The following is a 25,249-nucleotide window of genomic DNA, read 5'->3' on the forward strand; positions in this document are numbered from 1 at the left end:
CTGTATTATCTGTTTCAAAGCAAGTGCCGTCCTAGACGGTGGCCTAGGCATCTTGGCGGACCTGTCCAAGGTCTGCTCCAGTACAACATTAAAGTCCCCCCCCATAGTATGTTTGTCGCTTTATGTTTAACAAGGATTTCAAATAAGTGTAAGTAAAAGTCTGGATCTTCAAGATTGGAACCATAGGTATTTACCAGGGTTGTCTGTTCTCCAGCAATTTCCCCCCAAACAATCACATATCTGCCCGTCGAGTCCACCAGGTGGCCTTTCTCGATGAACCCTAACGATCTGTGAATCAAAATTCTTACCCCCCTGGATTGTGAGGAGTAATTCGTGTAATAGCGCTGCTTGCCCCATTTTACCAGCATTTGATCATTAATGGAGCCCTGTGCATGTGTTTCCTGTAGCATTAAGATTTGGGGCCCGTGCCTGCTAACATAATTGCCCACCTTTCTGGCTTTCATTGGATTGTTTAGGTCTCGGACATTCCATGTCATCAGTTTAACCTTTAACCCTTCACCCATTTCCTACGTGTATGCATTGTATTGTATTATGACAACCATAGATGTATGTGCAATCAGGGCTGAAATGGTGGCTGCATCTGTGAGACCTTTTTTCAACAAACCTGCAATCTTCAACTGCGCAAACATTCCTCCCAGCCTCAAACTCAACTGGGCGGTGATCGCAACAAGAAAACTTCCCCTTTTGCCCTTTCCCGCCCTCCACCCACATCATCTGCCCCAACTTGACGATGAACCCAAGTAACTGATTGGAACTTTCCTGAGGGAGCTTCGTCACAGAGCAATGCCTAGCCGTCTGGCCGCCCACGCGGGAGACTCTACAGCTCGGTTATATCGGGGTTTGGTCCAGTCTGGCTGTGTCGGCTGTACAGCAAAGACGGCATGTTTTCAGTTAGCAGGGGGGGTGCATCATCCGTCCGCCGGATCTCCTCTGCCTTCACCTGGGCAGGGTCTTGCATTTGGGTCTCTTACACGATCTCTAGGGGGCAGCAGAATAGAGGCCTCAATATATGCTATCGCCTCCGCAGGGTTTTCAAAAAAGTGGGCTCTGCCCCCCATGCTGGATTCTCATTTTCGCAGGGAAAATCAAGGCATAGGGAGTATTGCGGAGCGGTAGCTGTTTTTTGACCATCTCGTAGGATCTGCGCTGTGCTTGTATATTTGCAGAAAGGTCCGGGTAAATGTGTATCCTGTTGTCTTCATGATGTAGTGTCCCTTTTTCTCTTGCTAGTCGAAGGATCGTGTCTCTGTCCCTATAATTCAGGAGACGTGCAATGATGGTTCGAGGTGGAGCGCCGGGTTTGGGGGTTGGTGCCAGGATACGATGGGCCCTTTCGACGAGGAAGTGGCTTGACAGGGAGTCTTCCCCCAATACGGATTTCAATAATTCTTCCACACTCCTTTCCATGCAGCCCTTGCCAAACGACTCCGCCATTCCAACAATCCGGATGTTATTCCTGCGGGACCTGGATTGAAGTTCCTCGCACTTATTTTGCGTCTTACGGAGCTCCGTCTGGAGTAGGGCTATATCACGCCCGTGTTGTGTGAGCACGTCTTCGTTCACACCTATCCTGTTCTCTGCCTCCGAGATGCGTGCACTTTCCTTTTCCACTCGCGCTTTCAAGGAACTAATCGTTGCCACTATGTCATCTAGTTTCACGTTGACGGCCAGGAACCCATTTTGCACAATTGTTGCCAAGTGGTCCAAGGGGTCTATGTTTGAGCCTTCGGAAGTTTGTGTTGCACCCCCTGGTGTCTCCTGTTGTTGGGAGCTTGTGTAGGAATCCATTGGGCCGGTCTTTCTTACCCCTGCAGCTTTCCTCTCAGTGCGGCCCATTAGGCGACGCCGCAAATTCCAGGATGGGCTGTGCTTTCCCACGTGTGTGTGTTGCTGGCTGTCGACGACTGCCCGCAGCGTTTTGCTGTACGTTGTTAGCACACTACAGTGACAAACAGTGTTTGTTCCTGGGAGGTCCTAAGAGTAGGATTTCCACTTCGGAAGTGCTTCTATAGTGGGGTCTATAGTAGGGTCTTGCCCCCAAATCTGCACCGCTCGCCCCCACTTCCGTAGCAGTGTACAGTGTTGACCCTCGGTGTCTCCGCCACCCCGGTCGGCCCACTTACTTCATCATCTCAGTCCTAGCTGGGCTTAGCCGCGGGGGGGACCAAGATCCAAGGGGGCAAGCGTTATCGTCTCGACGTGGCTCCGTCGGGCTTCTCCTGCCGCCCGAAGTCCGGTGTGGGGAGGTCTGCGCTCCTTCTTCCGCGCAGGCTAAAGGAGAGGAAGCGGAATGTCGCCGTCCACGGGCAGCACTTGTGTTTCGGCGGGCTGCCCCTCCCCCACCAGGCCGATCTGCCGTTACGAGCCTCGGGCTTGAGTGAGAATCGCCTGGAGCCCACAGGCGGCTGCGCCACGTCTCAACAGGCGCTGCAGATGTAGGCAATGATATCTCCGCCGTCCCGGGGTCTTCGCGCACCGCCTTCGCATGGTGTCTACCGAGGACCTTCCCCCGCACTATTCTGTAGCAGCACGACGGCCAGCGCAAGCCTGGAAGGATTTAGAAATTAAAGGATTTTGATCGAGCCGGAGCTCTTCACCTAGGCGGCCATCTTAGCTGTGCGCAACAGCGCCCCCCCCCCCCGAGATTTATGTTTTTTTTTAAATTTCATAAAAAGTATATTTTTAAATAAATGCTGATAGGAATGGTGATTTATTGAAGATAGATAAGGAGGATAGACATATATGTTAAAAAGTGTATCAATCAGTCGTTTGGTGGAAGCCTGAAAAGACAAAGGACCATCCACACAGAGTATGTGTACCAAATAGACTAGCTCCCCCCCATTCCATCTTTCTTCGTCGAGGGGTGAGGGCAGGAGCCCCCCCAGCCCAGCAGAGGATCCAGGCTCCTAGCGAGCAACACGGACAGGGCCTGCCTGACCCTGTCCACATACGGCGCCTGACTCACCCATGCCAGGCGCGGCGCGGCGCGAAACCGAGGCTGAGCCTCAATTACATCAGCTGGATCCGCCGGCACGCGGATTCGCCGGCGGCCAGTCCGAAGGCCATACAAAGGCCTGTTCCTGCGCCTGTTACGCGCATGGAAGCGCGGCGTGGCCACCCCCCCTGCACATTTGTACTACTCTCCAACCGATAGACTACCACTCGGACAATGAAAACGTACTGTAAGTACATACCAGCACTGGAGACACTACTGTATGCTTGTAATTTTAACCCCTTCTACTGAAATGTGCTCACGGTCTCTAATACTGGCCGCCTACAGACTACATTAGACTGGCATATTGTGCCCTTTGGTCGCCTACAGACCACATTAGACTGCTGTATTGTGCCCTTTGGTCGCCTACAGACCACATTAGACTGCCATACTGTGCCCTTTGGTCGCCTACAGACCACATTAGACTGCTGTATTGTGCCCTTTGGTCGCCTACAGACCACATTAGACTGCCGTATTGTGCCCTTTGGTCGCCTACAGACCACATTAGACTGCCATACTGTGCCTTTGGTCGCCTACAGACCACATTAGACTGCTGTATTGTGCCCTTTGGTCGCCTACAGACCACATTAGACTGCTGTATTGTGCCCTTTGGTCGCCTACAGACCACATTAGACTGCTGTATTGCGCCCTTTGGTCGCCTACAGACCACATTAGACTGCCATATTGTGCCCTTTGGTCGCCTACAGACCACATTAGACTGCTGTATTGTGACCTTTGGTCGCCTACAGACCACATTAGACTGCTGTATTGTGCCCTTTGGTCGCCTACAGACCACATTAGACTGCTGTATTGTGCCCTTTGGTCCCCTACAGACCACATTAGACTGCTGTATTGTGCCCAGGATCACCTACAGACTACATTAGACTGCTGTATTGTGCCCTTTGGTCGCCTACAGACCACATTAGACTGCCGTATTGTGCCCTTTGGTCGCATACAGACCACTTTGAGGAGTTAGCACTGTGCCTTATGGTCGCAGCTCGCCCTGACACTAATCCAATATGCAAACTTGGTTGCCCCTCATCATGTTCCCGTTCTGCATTCTCCCCAACCACACACCTTGCTTGGCCCACTACTACTGGCATCATAATAACGGTCTCAGCAAGCCGGCATGCCCCCGGCATCACCCTATCCCATGTCCTACACCGTTCCTTCCCTCTACTCCCCCATTCCCAAACAGCGCAAGTCTTACTCCTAGGACCTATCTGAATACCATCAAGCATCATGCTATCAGCCCTGATCCAATCTCACATGTATTGCCCACAGCAGAGTCACCTCACCACAGCCATACCGAAAAATTCTCTAACCCTGTGACAGGTGTAGCGAGACACTTCCGATTAAGGTCTCGTACCTTCAACCACCCCAACCCAGTCAAATATGAACACACACCTCCCAAACAAATTAAGCCCAGAGTACCTCCCCCTCATCAAAACCATACTCCTAGCCAGAAACCCAACACTACTTCCAAACCAGCTCCGGACACCCCCAATAAATTACTATCCACCTTTAAAGGAGCGCTTATCAATGCCCGTTCCTTAGGGGCGCATGCTATAGAAGTTCACGACCTCATTATGGAATCACAGCTCGACTTACTAGTAGTCACAGAGTCCTGGCTCCATCAAGCATCAGGTCCACTACTAACTCTGGCAATCCCATCCGACTACACCATATTCAGAACAGATAGGACCCACTCACAAGGAGGCGGTGTTGCTATTATAGCCAAGACTAAATTACAGCTTAGATCTTGTCCCATTGAAAGTATTGAAGGGTATGAAATATTACTCGTAAAATTTCCCATAAATGCCAAAACTACTATTAATTTAATAGTAATTTATAGAGCACCTAGCCCCAACAACCACCCAGAGACTGCACTTCCGTTGCTATTAGCTCCACTAATAAAACCTAGCTCGAAATACATCATCCTGGGTGACCTTAACCTAGGTTTCAATGACAGCCAAGATGCCAAAGCAGAATCACTGCACTCCGCGCTGAAGGACATGGGTTTCAGCCAACTAGTTAATGCACCCACACATATCAAAGGCAGGACTCTTGATTGGATCCTCTCCCTTAATACCCCCGTAACCATTGAGGTCATCTCCCCTCTTACTTGGACCGATCACCATAACATTGTATTTACAATCAATCCCTCCGAACCCACACAAAAGAAACCTACAACTATGATTACCTATGAAACTAGAAACGCCCGCAAACTCACGCCAGAAAACTTCACGCCTCCTCTTTCAAAAATCCTAGCTTCTACCTCGATCACCAGTGACAACCCCTGCCTCCTAGCAGACATATATCACAACTGCCTCACTGCAACCATTAATGCTATAGCACCGCTCACCACCAAGGCAAAACGCTCAGACAAGCGATCTAGCTTCTGGTTCAATGATGATCTTATCTCCCTCAGAAGAACCAAACGCGCGTGTGAACATGCCTACAGAAAGCATCCTACTGCAGAGGCAGAAAAAGCCTACCAAGAAATAAACAAAACCTATAAAACAGCTACTATTACCTACAAATCTAATGCGTATAATAATAGGATCAGCAATGCTACTTAAGATACCAAGGAATTATTTGCCATTCTAAAAGAATTGGAAAACCCCACTCCAGACATAAACCCAACCATCCCCAGCAAGGAATGGTGCACCACTATACAAGACGCACTAACAGCCAAAATTGAACTACTCCAAATAAAAATCTCATCCAAAAAACAATCACTAGCCAACAAACCTGCCCTCCTTAACCTAAATCGACCACGTCAGGAATTCACCAGCACCCCATTCCATTTCACACCAGTATCCCAAAATGTAGTGTTTGACACCATCGCCAAACTTAAAGCCTCCAACTGCAAAGGCGATTCTGTCCCCGCATCAGTAGTCAAATCCTGCGCTCACACCCTCACCCCCATTATCACCAACTTCGTCAACGCTTCCTTCAATACTAACCTAGTACCAGCTAGCATTAAAGAAGCCTGGGTCACCCCACTCCTGAAAAAACCTACCCTAGACCCCACTGTGCCCACTAATTACAGGCCAATAACAACTGTCCCATTTCTCCTCAAAATATTGGATAAATTAGCATACAACCAAGTCCAAACTCACCTCGAACAAAATCACCTCCTTGGCACGAGGCAATCAGGCTTCCGCCCCAACCATAGCACAGAAACGGCGCTCCTTGACTTAAAAATCCAGATGGATACCATCAGAGACTCAGGAAAACTCTGCATCCTCCTCCTACTCGATCTCTCCGCAGCGTTTGATTTAGTAGACCATAATAAACTGTGCGCCACACTAGCGAAAGACTTCAACTTCTCCACCGAAGCTACTGCCTGGATCAAATCCTTTCTTGCTGACCGCACCTCCAGGGTCGCCATAGGTAAACAAGCCGCCAACCCCATCATAGTACCCATTGGTGTCCCCCAAGGTTCCTGTCTCTCACCAACATTATACAATGCATACACTAAACTCCTCTTCTCAGCGCTAGACGACATGGGTGTCATCTACACCAACTTTGCAGATGACACCCAGATCCTCATCCCTTTATCGGGAGACTACACTCAAGACACCGACACTATCAACAAAATATATGCCATAATCCAAAATTGGATGGCACTAAATAGCCTCTGTCTCAATGATGAGAAGACTGAGGTTCTCATTGTGGGCTCCCAATCCAAAATAGAAGCATTACATCCTGATTACTCATCCATCAACATTGATGGCACAAACATATCAGTACTCAAACAAGTGAAAACACTAGGTGTCTACCTTGATGCCAACCTCACCATGACCAAGCACATCAACGCCCTCTCTTCCTCTACATCCTACACCGCAAAACTTATTGCTCTCAGTCGCCAATTCTTGACACCCACCAATTGTATCACGCTGGCAAGAGCTTTAATCTTATCCAGGCTCGACTACTGCAACGTACTCTACCTGGGTACCTCAAAAGCCAATCTAAACAAACTACAGCTTATCCAAAATAAAGCCCTTCGGGCGGCCCTTGGAATAAGGAAGTCAGATCATATCTCAAATATTAGAAGAAACCATCACTGGCTCCCCATCAAAGCCAGGGTCACATTCAAAGCTCTGTGCGTCACATTCAAATGCATCCACTCATGTGTCCCCATCTACCTCAACCACGCCATCACCAGAAAAGTATCTAAGAGGCCCCTCAGATCTAACAGTCAATTACTCCTAGCTATCCCCCGCTACAAGACAACCAAGGCAGGAGGCAGTAGTTTCCAATACCTCGCACCCACATATTGGAACACTCTTCCCCTCCCCATCAAAAATGAGCAAACATTCTCAGGTTTCAAGAAATCCCTGAAAACGTGGCTATTTAACCAAGACTAAAAAATCCCCCTCCATGCTTCAGGAAATATCATTGTACTGAAACCCTGCTTTTAATGTTTTCGTGTATGATTATTTTGTATTCACATGCACTGCGCCCGATTGGCAAAGTCCAAGAAATATTTTAACCAAGCTGTCTGTAACATCGCCGTGGTACCCAAGGGTTTGGGCGAGTAATAAATGCAATAAATAAATAAATAAATAAATAAATAAATAAAGCTGAGGAGGGTTGTTTGGAGAGGTCCAGTTAAATATACCCTCTTGTCTCTTTAGTGTGTGCAACTGCATTTACATATAAACATGCATTTGACGATGTTTCAAGCCAAGCAGACATACAAACAAGAAACAACATACCAAGCCAATGTAAATGAGTTACCTCCAGCTCAAACGAGTGATACAGGGTGGACTGCAAGATTGGAAGGGTGTGGGAGACGAGATGCCTCTGTCATTATAATTATCACCAGAGATTCTCTATCCTAACAATATTGCTACTGTCTCCTATGCAACCAGCAATAATATGCAGATTGCATCTCCCCGGGTCAAAAAGACAGATTTTATTGAGGGTGGTGCACAGATTAAAGTTGAATAAAAGATTGTTTTCTCTAGTAATATATTGGCAGAAATGCATTGGATTATCGCACATTCAATTGAAATAAGAATATAGATTTTTTTGCAAAAAATCCCAGCTGGATCTATTACCACAAAGGATATGGAGCAAATTACCTTGTCTGCTAAACATTTTAAAACAGCACAGTGAGGTGACCAAAGTTGATTTTGCTTCACTCTGGGTCCCTATGTTAATTCTTAAATATGCTGCCATGGAGATTGGCATACTTTCTGTGCCAAATGTATGAAACCCGCTGGTATCATGATGCAATCTACATGACGCAGCCTGCAAGCATCAAAGACAGTATCCATGTCTCCTTATGCACAATTGCCAGATGAAGGTGGTTTGTGTGCATCCAGATCTCACTAGCATATCTGTGTTCTCATGTAGGCTAGACACTCAGTTATACAGCAAAAACAAAGAGGTGATGGCTGGAAGGTTTAGACTGAATCTTAACCACTGGCATTGCTCGGGGCAACCCTCCAGACCATCGTTCTTCGCCTGCCAAGCCATTACAGAAGGGGTAAGACCATATGAAAATCAGGCTTGGCCCCACCCCAAAAGGGGAAGTCCAGCCCGAACTGCTAGGTCACATCCCTTCTGCACGAGACCACAAGCATCCCCAAACATGTTTCACCCTTGTTGGGGCTCATCAGTGAGGAGTAGCTTGGGTCTCTAGGCCCAGCAGGCACGGGACCCACGTCTGGGCATACCCATCCCACTCGGGGTGACAAAGCAAAAACAAAGAGGTGATGGCTGGAAGGTTTAGACTGAATCTTAACCACTGGCATTGCTCGGGGCAACCCTCCAGACCATCGTTCTTCGCCTGCCAAGCCATTACATAAGGGGTAAGACCATATGCAAATCAGGCTTGGCCCCACCCCAAAAGAGGAAATCCAGCCCGAACTGCTAGGTCACATCCCTTCTGCACAAGACCACAAGCATCCCCAAACATGTTTCACCCTTGTTGGGGCTCATCAGTGAGGAGTAGCTTGGGTCTCTAGGCCCAGCAGGCACGGGACCCACGTCTGGGCATACCCGTCCCACTCGGGGTGACAAAGCAAAAACAAAGAGGTGATGGCTGGAAGGTTTAGACTGAATCTTAACCACTGGCATTGCTCGGGGCAACCCTCCAGACCATCGTTCTTCGCCTGCCAAGCCATTACAGAAGGGGTAAGACCATATGCAAATCAGGCTTGGCCCCACCCCAAAAGGGGAAGTCCAGCCCGAACTGCTAGGTCACATCCCTTCTGCACGAGACCACAAGCATCCCCAAACATGTTTCACCCTTGTTGGGGCTCATCAGTGAGGAGTAGCTTGGGTCTCTAGGCCCAGCAGGCACGGGACCCACGTCTGGGCATACCCGTCCCACTCGGGGTGACAAAGCAAAAACAAAGAGGTGATGGCTGGAAGGTTTAGACTGAATCTTAACCACTGGCATTGCTCGGGGCAACCCTCCAGAGCATCGTTCTTCGCCTGCCAAGCCATTACAGAAGGGGTAAGACCATATGCAAATCAGGCTTGGCCCCACCCCAAAAGGGGAAGTCCAGCCCGAACTGCTAGGTCACATCCCTTCTGCACAAGACCACAAGCATCCCCAAACATGTTTCACCCTTGTTGGGGCTCATCAGTGAGGAGTAGCTTGGGTCTCTAGGCCCAGCAGGCACGGGACCCACGTCTGGGCATACCCGTCCCACTCGGGGTGACAAAGCAAAAACAAAGAGGTGATGGCTGGAAGGTTTAGACTGAATCTTAACCACTGGCATTGCTCGGGGGACCTGGCCTAGCAGTTCGGGCTGGGCTGCTACCTTCGGTGGCGGCAGCTGCTGACTGATTTGCACATGGCTGGTCCCCTTTTGCAATGGCGCAGACGGGCTAAAAAACGGTGGTGTGGAAGGTTGGCCCAGAGCAATTGCCAGTGGTTTAGATTCATTCTAAACCTTCCACCCATCACTTTTGTGGTCAGTTTGTTTCTCCTTGTGAGAGAGGGTATGCCCAGACGTGGGTCCCTTGCTCGCTGCGCCACAGGGAACCAGGCTGCACCTCACTGAGGAGGTCCAACAAGGCCGAAACATGTCTGGGGTTGCTTGGTTTTCTGTGCAGAGGGGACCTGGCCTAGCAGTTCGGGCTGGGCTGCTACCTTCGGTGGCGGCAGCTGCTGACTGATTTGCACATGGCTGGTCCCCTTTTGCAATGGCGCAGACGGGCTAAAAAACGGTGGTGTGGAAGGTTGGCCCAGAGCAATTGCCAGTGGTTTAGATTCATTCGAAACCTTCCACCCATCACTTTTGTGGTCAGTAGACACTCAGTTATAGGCAGTGATCAGGGATTTCAGGTGATTGGCATTTCATCTGAAATGCACATCTTTTAATTTACAATAGAAAGTCCTTTTCTGCACCCAACACATGCCCAAACGAGCAAATTCTGTGTTGGGGACAACCAGAATCCTCAAATGATTTTGCACATACAATTAATACTTTTTTAATCGTTCCTAATGGAAAATGGGGTTACTTTGGCATATTGTGTGATCATTTGCCTGACACGAGTGCAGAAAACCCATTTTGAACCTGGCCCAATTTGAAAATCCAACAAGAGCCTTGCCACAGGCAATCCAATGGCCAAGAGAACATTATATGAAGTCTTCTGGATTTATATGCAAAAGGGTGACTTGCCTTTGCCCAAATCACCACCTGATACCAAGGTAGTGGAAATTGGTTGGTGGCCCAGGAACTATGGACTGGGGGGTGGCCAGTAGTATAACTCGGGCAGCTTCCAACTCCCAGGGTTTGTGCTCCTCTAACAAGGTTTGTGCTCCTCTAACAAGAACAGCAATGCAAGGCAAGTGCGCAGCAAGTCCTGGTCCGGTGGGGGTGGGGGGCAGCCCTGATCTTCCCTGAGTAGATTCCTGCCTCTATCCTTCCCACTCAGACCTACTCCTCTTTTGAATGCCTTGTCTGTAGGCTATCTCTCTCTCTCTCTCTCGTAGCCATTCTCTTACCGTGGCAACTATCTACCGTCCTCCTGGTCAAATCACCTCTTTTCTCTCTGAGTGGGCAGACCTCTCCTCCTCTCTCCTGGCCTCTACCACTCAACTCCTCCTCCTCAGTGACCTCAATATCCATCTCCATGTTCCTCCACTTTACTCTTCCGTGACCTCTACAACTCCCTCTCCCTGCCCATTCTCCCCTCAGACCTGACTCACTCTGTAGGGCACACAGTCGATGTCTTTATTTCCTCTGACCACCCCCTCTCCATCCCTCTGACCACTCCTCTCTCCTAGATTGATCATTCCCTCCTCTCCTCTCATCTCTCCCTCTCTGCCCCCCATGCCAAGCCTACCCAAACAATGCCACCTACCTTCTCGGACATCAGGCCCATGAAGCGTGTGTCAGTTGAGGCTTTCGACATCACACTGTCCCCCCGACGCCTCCACCTCTGGCTGATTCTAATCCTGACACAACCATGTCTCTGCTCTACTCTTCTGTTTATGATACTCTTGATGCTCTTGCCCCTGTCATGAGGATATGTTTGAAGTCCAAAGCCAAGTGCAATTCCTGGTATGACTCTGACCTAGCTACACTCAAATGTAAGTGTACAGTGGCTGAGAGGAAATGGAAGGCTTCTTGTTCATCCTCTGAAAAACTGTCACCTGCTCCAAAGGCAATACTGACTCTCTATCTTATCCAAGAAGAGAATCCACATTCAAGCCGGTGTCTCTGCAGCATCTAACAACTCGGCCAAACTCTTTAAAATCTGCAAGGAGCTGGCCAACCATGCTGCAGTCTCTACCCCTCCTGTTGCCTCACAGGCTCTTTGCAATGCCCTTGCCTCGCACTTTATCTAAAAAACCCAGGACATCCTGTCCACCCTCCCCCTCATTCCCCTCTCTTTGCATGCTGACCCTACTTCAGCCACCCCCCCACCATCTTTCTCCTCCTTTCTTCTCTTCTCCCCTGATGAGGTCGCAAGACAAGTCCAATCTATGAAAGCCCCGTCAAAACAGGTTCATTTCTGTTCCTCTAAAACCATCAAGGACCACATTGACACCCTCGCTCAGGCCCTTGCTGATTTCTGCAACCTCTCCTTTGCCTCAGGATCCTGCCCCTCCCCCACTGAAGCACTCTCTGGTGCATCATCATCTCAACAAACCCAGAGCTGGTCCTTCTTGTTCAGCTAACTATCCCCAAATTTCCATTACTCCTTTTCTGGGCAAACTCCTTGAAAAGCTGGCCATCTCTCAGCTTAACCTTCATTATGATTCTGTTAGCTGTCTCCACGACCACCAGTCTGGCATCAGAGCTTCTAGAAGCACGGAAACTGCTCTCCTGAACATCCGTGAAGATCGGCTCTCCAACCTTGACTCTAACATTCCCTCTGTCCTCATCCTACTTGATCTCTCTTCTGCCTTTGATACGGTCAACCATACCATCCTGCTCAACCAAGTCTGTGATAACCTGGTTATCACCGATCAATCTGTGGCCTGGCTGACCTATTTCCTCTCTGATCGACCCTCCCAGGTCCAATTTGGGTCCATCCTATCATCTATCCTACCTGTGGTGTTCCCAAAGGGTCTAACCTCTCGCCCTGGCTTTTCAACCAATACCTGGCAACTGTTGCGCACTGCATTGCCATTTTCTTCTACAATTTCCAGTGCTATGCTGATGACAACTCAGTTACAGGCAGCCCTCGGCCACCTCCTCGCCTTCTCTCATCTCTGATTGCCTAACTGCTATTCAAGATTGGTGTACCGCCAATGATCTTTGTCTGAATGCCAGCAAGACGGAGATCCTCATTGGCACACCTTTCCCCTCCTTTCCCCCCACTCTCTGGCTGGCCTCCTTTGGCCCTCCTCCTACCCCCACCTGCAAGGCTAAGAACCTCTGGGTCATCTTTGACTCCACACTTTCCTTCTCCGCATACATCTCTGATGTCTCTAAAAAGTCAAACTTCCAACTGCACCTCCTCATAGGTACTCTGCCTTTCCTCTCCTTCCCCCAGAAGCTCACTGTCTCCCAAGCTCTGGTTCTCTCTAGGTTGGACTATTGTAACAGCCTCTTTCTAAATTGAACTGTCTCTACTCTACACCCTCTGCAACTAATCCAGATCAGGACTGTGAGACTTGTCCTTGGCCTCAGGCCCTGGGATCATATCTCTCCAGCTCTGAAATCTCTCCATTGGCTCCCATCGGACGCAAGGATTAAGTTCAAAACCCTCTGCATTGTCCACAAGGCTTTCTGGGGCCTGGGTCCAAAATACCTGCAGCCATCCCACTGCAAATACCTCCCCTCTCGAGCTCTACGCTCCTCTATCACTAACTCCCTCAGGGTCAGCCGTTTTTCAAAGAAACGGGATGGGGGTAGATCTTTTTCTTTGACTGGGGCCTCCCTCTGGAGCAGCCTCCCTGCCACTCTAAAACTTGAGGAGAACCATCTCCCGTTCCGGAAGCACCCCAAGACCTTCCTCTTTGCTTCTGCTTTTTCCCCCCTCTCCTCTTCTGATCTGTTCTCTCTCAGCACTGTGCACCTGGCCTACCCTCTGTCTTCAGTGCCCAGGTTCCTGCTTGCCCTGCACTCTTCCGCACTGCCTCCAGGCCACCTCTTGCAATGGGGCCTGTATATGTACCAATGCAGTCCGCCCCCCCCCACTTATTCGTCCTGCACTTATCAGACATACCTTGTCTGCTGCCGTAAACCCAGCACTTGCCACTTGCTGGCTGCACGACCACTGTTTGTTGCCTTTATTATTTATGTATAATTATTTATCTGTTCCTCATTTGCTGCGCACGTTCCACTTCTCCCCTCCTTCCATGCACTTTCCCCTCTCCATCTCCCATGCACTTGCGCGTTCTGAATGTCACTGGGCCTAGTACGATTGTTGTTTTGTTCTCCCCTGTTCCCCTCCCTTGCCTTGTCGCGCTCTGAAACACTCGTGTAGAAATAAAATGTCAATTGAATACAGAATCAAAGGGAATGTTATCAGGGGAGTCAGTCAGCAACTATATTTTGAGAGGGTTTTCTGCATTCTAAAATGCAATTTCTTTTCATCCAAGTCATAAACCACCTGATGCAAGTACAGGTGATGCAGCCGTATCAGAACCCATCGGGTGAAGCCGAGCACTGCACAACTGCTGGACACTGTTGTCGTAAGGTTGCAAGTTTACAGTGCACGTTCCAGTTTACAAACCAATTTATGCGGTAGCTATTGGAAAGTGGTCCCTCCCTCTCTGTAGATTAGCCCCAGGCACCCAGACAGAAAGTCTGGGCGTTTTATGGTGATTAAAGGCCTTTGCATGTATACGTCAAGAAAAAGACATGTAACAAAAATACAAGCTGATTAACATATACGCAAGGAACCCCCTCGTTGTGTGTTTCAGTGCTTGAGAGATTATCAGATGTCATACATTTTTGGTCAGCGTTTGGCTAAACACATTTTTAACTGCACAATAAACGTTCCCGCTGACCGTGGCCTCGACACGTTCCCTCTTAAAATTAAAATCGCGAATAGACACTCCGAACACATGACTAGAAATTGCACTTAAACTTTGAACATATCGGAGAAGCAAACAAAACAAAATATATATATACCGGAAAGCGAAAAAAGGGGGGTGTGGTGTGGGCATAGGGTAAAGGTCCCCGTAGCCATTGTAGTGAGAGTCCAGTTTGCAGTTCCTTTCGCTGCTTGCCCGTCATTGCTCTGCGGCGCTGCGGGGGAGTTCCATTCATGAAGCCCCCACACCCCCTCTCTAAATTCTCCAAGTGTTCTTGCTCTGGTTGCTGTCAAGAAAGAGCCGCCTGCAGTGGGAATGCTTCCCAGGAGGGAGGTGAAGAGGTTAGTCTGGACCGCTGGACATTTGCAGCGCTAACTCGCAGACATGTCATGTGAAAGCAGTGTGACCCCTTTGAGTTCTGACGCTGGTTTGTTTGTGGCTATGCGGCAAAGCCCAGGGCCCATCGCGGGATCAGCTATCAGGTCTTCCGCTGTGAAATCCATTATGGAAAGCACCCGCAAACCGAGGCATGACTCGAAAGCACTCGTTTTCTAAATTAAAGACATTATATCTGTCGAGGGACTTGTCAGATTTACTTATTTTTCCATTTTCTTCTAAGGCTGCTTGTTGTAATGCTCCAGAACATACTCCCAGTTGAGCAAATGTGTCACTGAAACTAAGATTTCACATTACAGCACCCCGGCGAAGTGTAGCACCGTCTCCTAGACAATGCACCACGTCTTTACAGAGCAGGCTGCAGATCACACATTTGAAGGTAATGGGAGGAAGATGTATCACATATTAGAACAATGATTGGCCAGGCTCGAATCGAAACACAATAGAACACTTGCATGGCAAATAGGTTACACTGCCAGAAAATAGGACAAGACACACCTGAAGAATAGGAATCATGTTCCATCTCGTAGTTACATTATTATTCATTTACACGCTTGAAACAGCAATTTCTCTCCACCTAGTTTTAGTGGTTAAACACCTAACTGAGGAACTGGGCTTAGCTTAGCCTACAGTGATTCCTTATGGAAATTCAGTTCAAAATACTCACCCTTAATTAAACCTTAAAGGACGGTGCTGCTTAGTAGCTCCTTGAACATTGTACTAGAACAGTGGTCTTCAGTCTGTGGGACGGTGCCACCTACGGGGCGCCAGGTTCCTCAGAGAGCAGCATGGTGACTGCATTTAATAAAACATTTAAGCAGAGCTTGCTTTTGGGTGAGTAATGTGTGGTGGTCATCTGTGTCAAACTAACCGAGAGGTCCACGAAGGCTAGCAGGCATGAGTCCACTTTATTGATGATCTAAAGAGCATTGTTGACCTATTAGATAGTGGCTATTTAAGTGCTGCTTTTTGGGTTGAACCTGGATTGGTAATCCCATAGCAGACCCAGACCAGTGTTAGTAGTGTACCAAAAAAGTAGCAGAGCTGTAACCTCGGCAGAGGACAGAGTAGGCAGGAAAGGAGCAACGTGAAACTCATTATTTAACAGTTGCAGCCATGATATTTGACAGCCACTTCAGTTGAAACAGATCTATTTTTAACTGGAACTGCTATTGGGTGTCAAAGCAGAGAAGTGTGAAAAGAGTAGTGGAACTGTTAAAAGACAAAAAAAAAGTAATGGAACGCTGCTCCCGCCCGTTCCCGCTCACTTCGACCACTGACCGAGACTCTAGATTTTTTGGAAGTGGTTGATTAGCAACTACCTTCTAAATGACTTTGCCGATTAACAGGAGCTTGTGATATGCTGATAGTTTGCTAGGTCTTCTAGATTGAAAGACTTTTTTTTCAGGAGTGGGTGTGTAAGCCCTTTTGTTAGGATATCTGGTAACACTGAGGGAGACGTTTACATTTATAAGAAGAACATTAGGTCAGGACGAGTACGATATTGTTGGTGTACAATTTATTTTTCAAGGATGCAAATATGTACGGGAGGTCCTTGGGTGATGGGAGAAAAGTCGGTCCATGGTTTAACATGCTGTGGGGTTATACACAGGGTGTGAAAGGATATAGAAGCCTCAATGTGGGGCCTGATTGTATCCATATTGTTAATAAAGAACATAGGCATAGCCTCTTCTAGGATTCTGGCATCTGTGTGTGTGTCTATTAAAGCAGTCTGCACAACAGCCAGCAATGGGGATGAACAGATTACTTACAGTGGATCCTTTTGATCTTGGCCAAATAGTATAACTGAGCTCTCTTAATCATGTGAAGAAAATGAAAGAAGCTGCAATGCTGAGGTGATGTAATTCAATGAAGAGCAGGATTCTGATCCAAGAGAGACACACAATCATCAGTCAGCGCTGACGAATGGAGGAATCTTTTACAGACAAGTCCTGGACAAACTGAACTAAAAATCACTAGGGCTCAAATCACGGGAAGGAAAGCAACCAGGAAAGGAGTATACAAGGAAGGTTTGGGGATAGAAGTATATTCTGAAGTGCAGTCTTCAGTTCTTGCCAAAAAACGATGACATCTTGTTACGGGAATTCAATGAAGTGCAGCCTTGTGGTCTTGTGCAAAGAGTATACATTGCTAACATTTCACTAGTCACATTTATTTTGATCGATTTTATTCTCCCAATATTTTAACTACAAAATCCTGGGGAAAGACCTGTCCCAAAACTCGACCCTGCCCGTAACCACCCCCTAACAATCCCCACCAATATTGCCTGACCCTAGTCACCATACATGCGTTGGTGCTAAAAATGGTAACAGCATTGGATCAATTAGCGGTAGAGCAATAATAGACCCAATTAAGATTCCTTCTCAACCTCAGACATCAGTCCACACGACCCTTCCCCCAAAAAGAAGCCCATCTCCAACTTAGACCGTCCAGCGTCTGCAGGTGCCATTACAAAGTGGCAGGTTTGGCACTCAGGGGCTTGCACATTATACAGGGAGAGGCTGCTATCACTTAATTTGCCCCTGCTTTCTCTTTTGCCTGGCACTTAAATTGGCCTTCCTTCATTAGGCTGGAATGCTTCAGCACTGACTCTGAAGCAGGCACCAGAACCACAAATTTAAGTCCTGAGGCAGAGCATTCAGAACAGAGCCTCACCATCGGCATCACAAGGAAATACACTATAACAGTCTATCAACACTCAGGTAAGCAAATGTGTTTTTCAACAAATCACAATACTGACTACAGTTCGCAACTCTACAAGCGCTGGCAATGACAACATTTTTGGATTTTGTGAAGGCAATGGAAAGGCATTTGCCAGGCATTGATAATGTGGTATTAACTGGGCATCGATGGTAGAAGCTGCAACATGGTGCGAGTAACTAGGCATAAAATAGCAGTGCCTTGCAAAAGCCTAAAACCTATAGACTAGACAAACCAAAACTGTTGGCTTCGCAAATACTTGTTTTTTTATCAGAACTGCAGTGAAGGACACGCATAGTGCTTATAGATTTAGTGGCCGAAAGCAGACCTGGTTAAAATATTATTATTACACCAGTAGTACATTTATTGCACCATTCAATTCATTAACCCTCAGAAGACTGCTTTGAAAAAACCCTGGCAAGCACTTTAAGCACAAAGTGTGATGGTAGGGATTGATAAAGATAGCTCAAAGAAATCCCAGGAGGATGTGTTTTGGACAGGGAGGGGCAGGGAGTCGGTGGGAATGGCAGAAGGGATTACTATAGCCATGGGCAATCAATACGTGGGTAAATAACTATAAGATTTGTGTTCCTCCTCACAAGCTATTTCTCACTGGCTGTACTCTACTGCAATAATAATGGATTATAGGTCACCTAATAGCTAAAACTAACAAGCTTTGGCAATGCCAATGGTTTGGGCTTTTGTGTAGGCTTGGGAAAGGCACTTGCCAGGCAGAGCCATAGTGGTATTAACTGACCATTGTTGGCAGCAGATGCAAAATGATACGAGTACCCGAGCATCTAATAGCAGTGCCTGGCAAATACCTAATACTTGTAACTATAAATTCAGAGACTACCTCATATATTATTTGTCTGATTCAGTCTAGCCCTGTCTATAACTCATATAGAGCCACATAGAGCCCTCCCACTGTGCCACAGATAAGCCAAAAACCAATATTTGCACCAAATTATTACACACACCACCATATATGTGGAACCAAAAAAAAAAAAAGCTTAATACAAAAACTCACTTTTTGTGATTTCACTTTTGGGTTTCATGTTTATGGAACACAGGCCAAATAAACAGTTCAACCCTCCAGTTCTACAAAAACACCCGGATATTAAAATGAAACAATACCATGCAGCATTACAAAATCATGAAATCAGTAATCCTTTTCTGAAGTTGGATTTCAGTCACAGCACCATTCATTGGTGTAAAACAATTTCGCCCATGCAATGCGCTTGATTTATTATCTCCATGTGTGCATGTCAAAACTAACTACATCAAACATTAAAAAACAGCACATTCATCACACATGGAAATGTTCCTTCTTCACCCTGAAACAATACATAATCTCTCTTCTAACAGGGCCACTTCCTCACTCTCAGGAGAGAGTGTGAATTTTTCAATCAAGAACTACACAGGTCTGAGGAATGGTGACAGTTAGAAATGTCATTTTTAGACAAGGACACCCCTTCCCTTTAGGGAATTATGGAGTTGACAAGGAAAATAGTTGTACCCAATTACATTAACAGACTATAGTTTGTATTCACACGGGGAGTGAGTTTGTAAATTTTGAATGCTAACAAATTCAACCCGCCTCCTTTGGCTATAGAAGAAGTAATTGAATAATTATGTATCAAAATATACTATGGGTCTACTTCCATATCCCCACCCATTAACTAAGGGAAGGCATTACATCTAACAAATCTCCACACTTGGTTCATTGGATTTCTGAGTTTGGTGCTCAGGAAAGACATCAGCATTCCAGGTGCCTCCGTTGGGGAAGCACAGGTATCTGGTCAGGCACTTCAGTCATGGATAGCCACCAGCAGTCATCCATCCATTTTGCTTTCATTGAAAGATCCCAGCCTCTTTAGTATTTCCCAATTGCTGTCTACCAGGCAATGTTAAGTCAGCAGCATTTTTTATAGTTGCATCCAGATGATGTTGATGCAGCTCTCCTCTCTCTGGCTTGTGCATCCACTTTTTAACCTCAAAGCCACACCGCCAACATTTTAAAATTAGGAGGTACTAGATTATTAGCACTGAATTTTAATTGGATCCCTATGGTCTGCTCCACCCCCAAGGTCCAGCCCCTCTCTGTGGATGGGCTCCTAGAATTATGTAGTTGAAATGATGGGAGGGATGAATACACCAACTGGAGTTTTCATTTTAAATGTTTAAATTTTTCACCTAAAACGTCACTACATGACAACTTTCTTTATTTTACCCATACGCCTAACAACCTATATTTTTTGTGTTCCTCTAATCATGCCGCTCATAATGAACTGAATCCTGTCTCGGCAGGAGGTTGCAGGTGCGAACAACAATTTCTGCAGTTTATACAATAATGATAATAGTTAAGAACACGTTAGATTATCTACCAGATATCAAATATATTAAGTTATCACATTACAGAATTTCCACTTTGTGACATATTCAGTGGAGTTAAAAACACATTGTAGGTTGTAACTACTTTCCCCAAGGTCAAATTTTGATAAATAGGCCTGTTCAGCAACTTTATAGTGACGCTTGAACCATTATGGTGTGACATATGATTTTTGAGAAAAGTGACAAACTATGATAGTCCATTTGAACTAATGGGAATCTTAAAACATATAAGCAGATCCTGAATTTCATTTCACAGTTAAGTTTCATTTCTCTTCTGTGCAGGTCATCTACTCCATTGTTGACTTTTGCCTGGTGTAAAGTCATCAGCCATTCTTCTCCCAAGACTATTGGTCTGCTTGTTTCTTATCTCAGAGAAGAGGCCCAATACACATCCTTCCTGGTCATTGCTTGAGTGTTCTGAATAGAAACTGAGTCCTTCTCAGGAAAATGAAACTTGAAGCCATGCCTCTAGAAACAGAAACTTATGTTTGTGAAGGTTACATTTCCTTGGACACATGAAGACTTCTGTTTATTTTCAATATCATTTTGTCGTGCCTACACGTCCCATCATGATATGTTCATTTATCAAAGGGAAATTTGAACTCCATATGGGGCATCATTATGAGTATCCCGGTCTGGAAGAAATGCTGCTAAAACGGCTGGTATGACCAGCTGCAGCATTTTTCCCAGACCAAAGTACTCTGAGTCTGCCGATATGCGCAGTGAACGACCGGTGCTTCAGCGTTCCCATTCCCATGGAGTCCTATGGGACTTCATGGGAATGAGAACTTACTGTTACGCTGCTGCCTGTAATATTCTAGTAATACTGGGATATTGTGTGGCGGATACTATAACCCAAAGTTGCCTGTAAACCGCTGGTACCGGCAGCCTACCGGCAACCTCATAATGACCCCCTTGTGTTTATTATTTCAACTGCAAAATGCAATGCACCCACTTCCAAGATCACAGTTTCTGTGTTTGCAAATGTCATGCTTTCCAAATAGAATAAGCCTATAGTTTTTCTTGACTATGACAATCACATGCAAGGCCAAATCAGTAAGTGGATTTCTCTTTATTTGAAACTGCCATATGATATATGACAGATGCAAATGAAATAATGCCTTTTCAGTTTGGCATTCATCTCTGTATGTTTTCAATGTGCTGCAATTTTTAAGCCCAACATGGCTACATTCAGTTTCCTTCTTTTTGGGACAAATATATCCCACATGCCTCCCCCCTGCTCTTTTCTGCTGATTCCTCATCTGGGAAAGAGCAGGAAAGAGTGTTGGTCAAGGACAGCCCATGCTGGTTGGGCTCTCTTTCCTTCTTCCAGGTTCCTGGGGGTTGGAAGGGAAATTCTCCTCCTTTCTCTTCTTTTGCCCCTTCATTTTCAATGTCCTGTGCCCCAAGATTGAATGAAAGGATGTTAACGTTTCTAAAGAGAGGAGTAAAAGTATTTTTTGGTTTAAAATTGCATTCCCCCGGATAATATTGCACAGAATTTGAGAGACAACATTGAATAGAATTAAATTAAGCGACATTTATCACATTTCCCTTTTGCAATTGTGAGACAATTTTTATTTTAACATTTCTCATGAATATTAATTAAACTACTCACCTGTTATATATCTTCTAGTTTCGATCTGTGGTTTTCATTTTACCATCATTCCTCAGATGGTTCCTCGACTCTAAGATCAGTGGTCTTCTCAATGAGTCGTCAAGTTTGTCTGGGATGACAGCTTCTTCACTGATTGATATAGACCGATTTCTCTTCCATCTAGTCTCCTTTTGGGTTTGTCACGATTTATTAGGTGGTCACTCTCAACTCAGGGAGTTCCTTTCCCCCAAGCAAGGTGACACACACCCAAAGCGCTTATACAGATTCAACTTTAGTGAGGTCTCCAACATATTTCGCACCACTCCAGCACATTCCCTCTGTACTACTAATGAGCTGGGAACCAGGCCGGTATAAGATAAGAATGATAAGAATATATATTTATTTAAGGTGTGAAAAATAATTGCAGCAACCAAAACATCAACCAGCAACACTGTGGCACAATACTATGTCACAATTTAAAATTACTTGCACCAATTGACTTGTATTTCTAATGAACTTACAGTTACTACAACACACAGGTAAAATTTAGAGACTGTACATCAAACACACACAGAGGATTTCTTGCACATTATCAATGAAGAAATTTGAAGAACCACCCAGTGATTGCGCGGGTTATCACAATGCTCTTCTCTCCCAGCAACTCGCCACCCCCATGTATCAGTTATATGTGACCCCTTAATTTGAAGGCAAGGTACAGGGTAATGGCAATACAGTAGCAAAATCCATTTTGCATTTTGTTAAAAGGCAGGGTTTGAAAAATAAATACAATGAAAACAAATAGTTTGGGTTTTTTTATTTGAAAGGCTAAGTCAAGAAAGGAACTCAATGGGAACATCGTTCTGGGCTTTTTATTTGCATGAAATACAGTGCTTTGGGGAAATCGTTTTGGGATGCATGTAAACAAAAGGGAAATATTGTTTTGCACACTCTACATTCACTTGAATGGCAGCGTTATAGGGTTATTTATTTTGGGATTATGGACACCCACCTTCGGTACAGGAGACAAGGGTTTCAGAAAGGTAGTGTCACCCAAGCACTTTATTGTCTATACCGGCTCTAAAACACTGGGCATGAACTTTGTTAGTTTTGAACTCTAACAACATTCATCCTAGGATTACCTTTATGGGAATTCATTGTTTTAACTTCAATTCAATACGCTGAAAATCTACACAGCTATCTCCCTCCCATAATTTAATGGAAAGGATTAAGGTAGGCAGTTCTCAACACAATTCAATTTAAATGGGTAGGGTGATTTTCTATAGTGGAATTAATTGCAGTTGAATTTAATAAAATGTGCCAAGGGTCTCCCCAGTTCCACCCCCAACCCACTATGCAAGATGGAGATTAAGCTGACAGATCCCCCACCCCCACACTTTTGTTGGCATTTTGATTAATCTACTTACATGGGAGACCTTGGTTATGGGACATCCAGGGAAACAGCAGGGCTCCTCTGAGGAAAGCACCACAGATCTCAACACAGGCTTCAGTCAAGGGTAGCTCCAGCACACAGACTTCATCTGGCTCCTCAAATGGCAGGCCCAGCTAGCTTCTAGATTTCCCAGTCCCCGTCTCCCCTGCAATGTTTAAGCTCTTGGTAGCTCTTCAGTCTCTCTGCTAGTTCTTTGCAAGAAGTCCAGATGCAGACCAACTCCAGCAATAGAGTCAAGGAACAAATCAAAAGTCCAAAGAAAGGTTGCAAGAGTAAAAAAAAAGTCAAAGAAAGATCCCCTCTCAGATTGAAAACTGATCTCTTGTAGGGCTAGTGACAATCTATTATTATGATAATACCCACGACATGGATTAGCCAGCTCTCCCTCTGACTCCCCCCAATATGCCCACTGCCTGCTAATAGAAAAAGGAGTTAGGGGGTGTGAATGATGGAGGCTGCGGGAGGAGAAAGATTCATCATCCCAAAAAGACAAGTGGGTTTAACTTGTTCAGTGTCCTTAAACTCTAACAACATGGCAGCTACCATAATTGTTCAGATAGCTGTAGGCACAATTATATTTTTAAATTATATATCTTATGGCGAGTCGGAAAATACTAATCATATCTCGGCATGCCCTTCCTAGCAGGAGCTACTGTTTTTATCAATTTATTCCTGAGCCAAAATAGTCACAAATCTGCCTCTTCCTGATTCAAACCTTACTTCCATAACCTATCATCACATCAACTTTCTATTCCTTCAGAATTATGGGAAGGCCAGAATCATAGTTGTCTTCATAACTTAACTTGTACACATCATGCATTTTTCATATGTACATGGTACCAACAGCCTTTTTATCCCCTTTAATATGAGTCTAGAATGGGGGTCACTGTGTGGGACACCTGACCGTGTCAAACTTGCTAGTACCCGGGGATCTGTCATCCAGGTGGCCAGGACATGGCCATCGCTATTAGATCCAGTTCCTGAGAGTGGACCAGTGCGGGAGGATCACCTGGATGAATGGTCCTCGGGAGTAGAAAGGGGATACCGATGGGTGAGACATGGTATCACCCTTCTTATAACACCTTTTCCCCATCATACCAGGCAGGATAATCAGAAACTGTACCCCCTCATTTTCCAAGATCAACACTTTCGCACACCAGGAAAGACAACAGACTAACACCAGAGCCGTTTACCTCACATGTCCCAACACAAGGGTAAGGTAAAGTCAGGCAATTGACCAGAACTACACACACAGGACAGCCGTTGCCTTCCTCACAGGGATAAAAGGTGGAGCACAAGAGCACACTACGAACAAGGCAAACCACATGAGGAGACAGCTATCCTAGGGCGGCGTTTGAAGAGGAGGAAAAAGTCAGTGGGAATTGAAGGGGCGACAAGGAGAGAAGCGACCTTGACCTTTTCGAACCAGATCCACGAAACCTCTGTGAAAGGAATCATAAGACTGCAAACAACAGCCAGCGAATGTTGCACCAGATGTCAATGGTGCACAGTGCTCTCCTACACTGATAATAAAGATAGGGACAGATGCTTGCTCCTGTGGTACCATCCTTGATTCCAGAGACAAGAAGAGCCTGTGAGTTGAAGGGAGAACTGATAAGAAACTGAACTGTGTTGAACGAAAGTTGAGAATGGCAAATTAAGGGGAAAACCTGCTGCAGAGGTGTCCGGCCCCACATGGGTGCTCACTCGATAAACTCTGGTAGATTTCCCTATTTTTGAAATTACCGATACCAGAAGGCCTTAGGAGAACCACAAGGAAAAGGTCAAAGTGGTCACACAGGGGACTAGCAAAACTCCCTTTGCAGTTGAAAGTCTTTGACCGGCAGGTAATTGGAAAGCTAAGGGAAAGGAATCCTGCATAGTGAGAAAGCAGAAGGGACTGTGTGGCTGGCAAACGTAAACCCGGCAGAGGGAAGATGCTGTTGGGGCAAAGCATGATGCCCCAATGATGATTGTGTTGACAAGAGTGAACCCGACGGATGGATGTCAACAGTGGATTGTTTAAAAAGATATTAAGACTTGTGAATGCAAAAGGAGAAATCTTTTGGAATAAAAGCTGTAGTGAAGCCGATGAAGGGAGGCTAACAATCGAGAAATGTCTGAGCCCCGAAGAGGGGGATCCAAGGGTGAAAAGCCATCATCCAATGACACTTGGATGCAGCAGGTGAAATTTTGTGAATAAAAGCCATA

The 25,249-nt window shown here is 46.2% G+C and overlaps 1 long non-coding RNA gene across 1 annotated transcript in view; it reads left to right on the forward strand.

The window, feature by feature from the left end:
- The window catches only part of LOC138467788 (uncharacterized), an 813,106-nt gene that overhangs the window by 693,375 nt on the left and 94,482 nt on the right, over window positions 1-25,249 (forward strand). The window lies entirely within an intron of this gene.

Source organism: Ambystoma mexicanum, chromosome 4q (genome assembly GCF_040938575.1).
Source record: "Ambystoma mexicanum isolate Mex_15411 chromosome 4q, UKY_AmexF1_1, whole genome shotgun sequence".
Classification (NCBI taxonomy): domain Eukaryota; kingdom Metazoa; phylum Chordata; class Amphibia; order Caudata; family Ambystomatidae; genus Ambystoma; species Ambystoma mexicanum.